We start from the raw sequence: 7,014 nt of genomic DNA on the forward strand, positions 1-7,014 counted from the left end.
TTTATATTAAAATTTAAAAAATTCAAGAAAAATATCTAGCTAGATAATGATACTAACTAATATTTTAAATATTAAATTATTTTTAAAAAAATCTTCTATTTTTACTACCAGCAGAATTTTATTATTAATATATTATTTTTAATCTTTAATATATTTTTAAATTTAGATAAGATTTTTTATAATATCTTAAAGCACCAGAAGCTCTTATTTTTTATAATAATATTTAAGAAACTCAAGGTTTATCTTAATATTAAAAATATATAAACTATTAAAGATTTAAATATTAATTTAATTATTTTTAAAATTATATTTATATATTAATAATTATCTAGAAATTATTAGATATTCTGATATCTTTATTTATTAAAAATCTTATTATAATCAGTTTTTTATTCTTTATTATATAACTAGAGACTTTTTAACTATTATAATTAATAATATTAATATTAAATATTTTTTTAATAATTCTTAAAATATTTATTACTATTACCAAAGCTGTTTATATCCTAAGATTGTTAAAGTTTTTATACTTTAGATATATACTAATTACTTTACTATTATTAAAAAATATTAAGATATTTTTAATAATTTTTTTTTATTCTATTATATTTACAGCTGAGAATCAGAAAGATAATAAATTAATAATAATTTTTTATATTAATAAAAATAAGAATCTAGATAATCTTAATAATAATTCTAAAAATAAAATATTATTAAAAAAAATTAAATTTTTTTTCAATTTAATAATATCATATGTACCCAGGTATAGATAGATACTTAAATTATATAATTCTTTTATTATTATAATTATTAACTAAGATAATATAAAAAATAATTTTAATAATAATTTATATATTTTTCTCTAGTAATCTAATATAATTATATTTAAATTTCTAATATTATCTATAAAAATTTAAATACAGGAGTTATTAGACTGCTGGTTACTAGCTAAAAAATCTAATTATTATTAATTAATATTTAATTTAATTAATACCTGTTCTAATAATACAGTAATTAAAAATATATTATTATTAATATATTATTCCTGTAAAGTTACTATATAAATTATTAATTAATTTATAATTATTAATCTTCTGAGTATACCTGACCTTTTTAATCTGTAATTAAAATTAATTAAAATAATCTTTTAACTGTAATCTATTCTTAACTATACAGTTAAAAGGATTCTTATATCTTAACCTAACTGTCAGGTTATGGTTAAGGTTAGGTTAAGGTATAACAGTCAGGTATAACCACTCTACTAGTAGATTCCGGATTACTATTATGATGCCTAGAATGGCCATGAGTCATGTGACCATCTACTATCAAATCTATTATTAGAAATATATTCAGAGTATACTAATAATCCTGGACTATAATCAGGTCGACTGTTGAACTATCCTGAGAGATATATAATATAATATATAAAAAATAGGATATATAAGGATACTTTCTTATATATTTAATTAATTTATTTTTTTATACTTAATAATACTATTACTATCTTCAAGTAACTATATATTTGGGAGCTTAGCTGCAGAAATACTTATTTATATTTACTTATAAATAATTATATAATATTATTTAGTCTTATTTCTTTTTTTATTTATATTATTTATTAAATAATTATTACTCTGATACCTTCTGTTGGCTGGTAAACCTATCTCATTACTAATTCAATTCTTATTGAATTATCAAATATCAATAAATCCAGAACAATCCAGATCAGCTGCATTCTCCATATAAATTGTATGGAGTTTCCAGCCTAGAAGAAAAAATATGGGCCAGATTCTTTTACACATGAATCCTTGTGTTTCTTGATATCATGATTATCATTCTGATCATTCACTACTACATACCCTGCTTTTGACCCTACTTTCTTCATTTGATGATCAAACATCAATAATTCACTCATGATCTAGATCATCAGTGAATTAAACATAAATAGGGTCTCTTTACCTCTAGCCAACTCTCCCTAAGCAAGTGAAGCCATTTTTTCATACACTTCCTATCTCAGGACCCACTTATTTCCTATTTAGGAAGTGGTTTGCTTCTCTTTGACTAGTTTGTTAATTATATTCATCTTTATTATTTTGATATCTAGCTTCCTAATTAGGACTAGTGTCATTTGACCTGATTATCTATCTTTATTATTCTGATATCTAGTTTCCTATTTGGGACTAGTATCCCCCGACTTGATTATATAAGCATTATAATCATATTTTATATTACTGGACCCACTTCTTTCTGCTTAGGGAGAATCATATTCTTTTTAGGGCTAGTGGTACTCGACCGCCTTCCCTTTTAGGCTTAGTGCCACCCTTGCCTTCCAACAATAACTATAAGTAAGCTGGAAATTACTTAAATCTCAAATTAAAAAGAAATATTATTTATAAGTTATAACTTCTGTATATCAGGTTCTTTTCTTAAAATTTAAATTTAAATATATCAAAATGCTATTACTCTCTGTTATAAGTTTACTATCTTCTTTTATAAACTTTATAAAAATCTTTGTATTCTCTAGTCAGACTCTTTAGAATTCAAAGTTATTTATATATAATTTTAATACTACTGGATTATATAGAACCATAATAAAATATATGAAAAGTAAATTTAAGTAAAAAGGCCCTCTCCTGAACAGAAAAGAATTTATATAATTATTAATAATCTTTAAGAAGTTTAATATATCTGCTGGAATCTAATTATTAGTATATATTTTTTATTAAAGTCTTTCTAATAGATATATTCTTAGTAAATGATTTCTCTTAAATTTCTGTATTATATCAACACATGCTGGTATAAGATATAATAATTTATATAATTAATCTTTCTCAAGTAAATAACTTTGAGTGACAGTAATATAATCAGCTGCTGTAATTCTAATAAAATCAAGAAATTCTTTAAAATGATTTTAGACTACTTAGTTATGAACATGTGATAGGATCTACTTGTCAGGGTAGAAAGCCTGCTCACTAGGTAAGGAATCAACCATGAAACATAGTAGATTAATCTAATAATAATAAAGATAACTTATATCCACGAGATAAACTAATTCTTAAGAAATTAGTAGCTTATTACAAAGGAATCAGCACCTTATAGGTATCAGAAAAATATAAGACCTCTATTAATAATCTTATAATTTCTATAAATTTTATAATACGTCATTTCAATGTCCAAGATCCTGATAATTAGATTAAGAAGAGTATTATTTATAATACTCTTCTTTACTGGGACAAGCCACCTGGCTTAAGTATTAGAAATAATCTTATATATTCCTAATTTAAAATAGTGTAGATCTAATAGTAAGAAACAGGAAATCTGCAGAGATTACTATAAAAATAAAATTACATACTATTTCTATATAGCTTTAAAAGTGTTTAGTTATATTTATATAAATAAATTAACTAGAAGAAAATATAAATAAAAAATTTTTATATATTATTATGTTTTCTCTTCTTCTTCTATCTCAGAATTATTATTTCTTTAATAATTTAGTATTATTTTATTTATTTCTTATAATTTATTCATCAATTCTTCATTATTTCTATTATTATATATTAATTATTTAATAATTTAATATTATTCTATACTTATTTCTTGATCCATTTATCTTCAGATCATATAATATATATTAAATTTTTTAATATATCTTTTAAAATTATTTTTAAGAATAAGATTCATGTATTACAAGGACAGCTTATTAAAATCTGATATTTTTTCTATATATATTATTTATATACAGTTAGAGTGGTTAACGGCCAGGGTAGGGTAGGTTAATGGAAAAATTTATACCTGCCATCAGATTAATAATTAGATATAAGATTCTCTTATACCTAACTGCGGAATAGCTTAAAAATAGAACAGTTAATTATCTTAATTATTCTTAATACTAAGATCTACCTGTTATACTCTTTTAGATCTTAATATAGATAAGATATACTTAGATTAATAATTATTTATTCTGATTATTTATATTTTTTAAATAATTAATACAAGACTAATCTTCTTAATTTTAAAAATAGTCAGAAAAAAGAAAATAGTATATTTTATTTTATTTTAATTTATTTAATTTAATATCACCTCAGGTGGTAGCAAAAATTAAATTTATAAAAAAAAATTATTTTTATAATTTAAAATAATAATAAATATATATATTTACAGTTCTGTTTTTGCTATATACTGCTTATAAATTATAAATATTTTTTAAACTATTTTTTTAGGCTAGTAAATCTCTTTAACAATTATTTTATATATTAATGAATAGACTTATTACTTTTTTATAAACTTAAAAAAGACTTTTAAATATTTATAATAAGTCTAAATACTATAAATTATCTATATTATTTAATTATAATATTTTATGTTATTCTACCTACTTGGTTTATTTAGAAATTTATATTTTTTATTAATTATAAATATAAAGATAATTAGACAGTATTTTACTAAAATCTGTAAAAGACTTTTACAGTTATTATTAATAATATTATTATAATAATAATTATAAAATATCTTTATAAAATTTCTACTTATATTATTTAATAAAATTTAAATATTTACTATATCAGAGATATTTTATATAATAGTTACTAAATACTGCAAAATCTTATTTATAAATAAGATTAGTAAAAGGTACCTCTTATAAAAATTTACTATTATTGGTAGATATTTTTAATATATATAAATATAATAAATTATATTTATATTAATATATATTTAAGAGTAAAATAATATTATATTAATTAAGTTTTTTTTATTCTTTATTTTTTTTAATTATTTATACAGATAGATAGTTTATTATAAATTAATTATAATTATTAAATCTATTTTTAGAAAATATTATTAAATCTTTTTTCTTTATCTTATAAATTTTTATAAATTATAATAATACCTGGATAAAAAATAACTTTTCGGTTTATATTATTTTTTTTTAAATCTTAATATCAAGTATATTATAAAGTATTAAAAAATTATTTTATATCTAACTCTCTTAGAAAAGATTTTTATCTTTTATAATTAATAATAAATAATTATTTTTAACCAGATTTATATACAAGACCAGAAATTATTCTTTTATTTTAGTTAAGAAAAGACAGCAACAGTATAAATTTATTTTTAAAAAAATATATTATTTTTTAATAAAATCTTTTATATTTCTTATACTATATATTTATATATTTTATAATATCCAGTAATTAATAGTTCTAGAATTAGTTTTATAAATTACTATTCTTACAAGAACTGTAAAAAATAAATATTCTAATATATTTTTAAGTAAATTATTAAATAGATACTGAATAAAAAATTATTATAAATATATAATTACTAGCAGTTTTTTTATAAGTATTAATTCTAGAATTTTATTTTTAAATAAAATTCCCGGGCTCTCCAGTAGATTATTATTATTAATATTTATTATAATATTTCTAGGCTCCTGCTGCCTATAATAAAGGAAACTTTTTTAATTAAATATTATATTTTTTTATTATCTGCTGCTTGTTATTTTATATTATTAAATATATTTAATTTAAATAGATAATTAATCTTACTATTTTAATATTTTTTTAAATATTTATTTTTTTTATCAGATACAAATAAAAGAATATCTCTTAAAACTTTTAGAAAAAATATATATTTAATTATTATTAAAGTTTTTAAACAGCAGATATATATTAATTATAGTTAATTATTAGATTAATCTAGATTAAAAAATATTTTTTATTTTAACTAAATACTTTCTGACAGAGGATATAAATTATTATAAAATTTTATTAAATTTTTAACTAATATTTAGATTTTATACTGTAAGAATCTGGCTGAAATTATTTTAAAAATTTTATAAAAATATTATCTTACCTACTAGCTATTAGAGATAACTACTAATAATATTAATAATAATAATATTATATTTAATATTATTATATTAAAATTCTAGATTTAACTTAACCAGGGTATCTATCTTTATAATATTATAATAAATTTTAATCTTATAAAAATTATTTAAAACTAGTATTATATTTTCTGTTTAATTTATATTATTTAGTTTTTTATTAATATCTTTCTTCAGAAACTCTGAATTAAAACTATAAATAAAATAATTAAATATATATAAAAAAATAATAATAAAAAGCTAGAGACTTCTTCCAGTATCTTATAAATAATTAAAAAGATATATAATAAAAATTATTAATAAAAAACTTCTATAGAATTTTTTAAAAATTATTTATAAAAATCTTATATAAAATACTCTAGGAGTCATCTGCAGAAAATTTTTATAAATAATTTTTATAATTTATCTATTTTTTTTTATTTACTCTTTTAATTCTTGATTATAAATTCAGAAAATTATATATTTTATAAATATAAGTTTTTAATACTGAAAAAAGTTTTAATTTATTTAATAACTGGAGTCTGCTTTAGTATATTATTTATTTTTTAATTATAAAATTTGATAGAACTTAATTTATTTTATAATTTATTATATAATTAAATTATATTTAATTATCAAGAACTTTATCCAGTATTAGAATTATAATAATATTAATTATTTTTATTTTATTTTTATAAAATAAAAATAGTTAAAATATCTACTTAAATTTTTATATTTTTTTTTATCTCCTGCCTGTCAGAGAATAGTAAGTCTATAATTTATAAAATTTATAATATCTATAATAATTTCTTTAATTATTTTAATTAATTTATTAATTAGCTGGCATAGAAACAGATATCCTAGAAAAAAAAATTTTTTAAAATCTAGAAAATATATATTAGAAATTTTATAAATATTACTACTAGATTTACCAGATTAAAAATTATATTTATATAATTATAACAGTTCTAGATCTTATATTAAAACTTAAAAAATTCAAGAAGAGTACCTGGCTAGATAATAATATTACTTAATATTTTAATTACTGAATTATTTTTAAAAAAATCTTTTATTTTTATTATTAATAGAATTTTATTATTAATATATTATTTTTAATCTTTAATACATTCTCGGATTTGGATAAAACT

This window comes from Aspergillus luchuensis, chromosome 8 (assembly GCF_016861625.1).
Source record: "Aspergillus luchuensis IFO 4308 DNA, chromosome 8, nearly complete sequence".
In the NCBI taxonomy this organism is placed as follows: domain Eukaryota; kingdom Fungi; phylum Ascomycota; class Eurotiomycetes; order Eurotiales; family Aspergillaceae; genus Aspergillus; species Aspergillus luchuensis.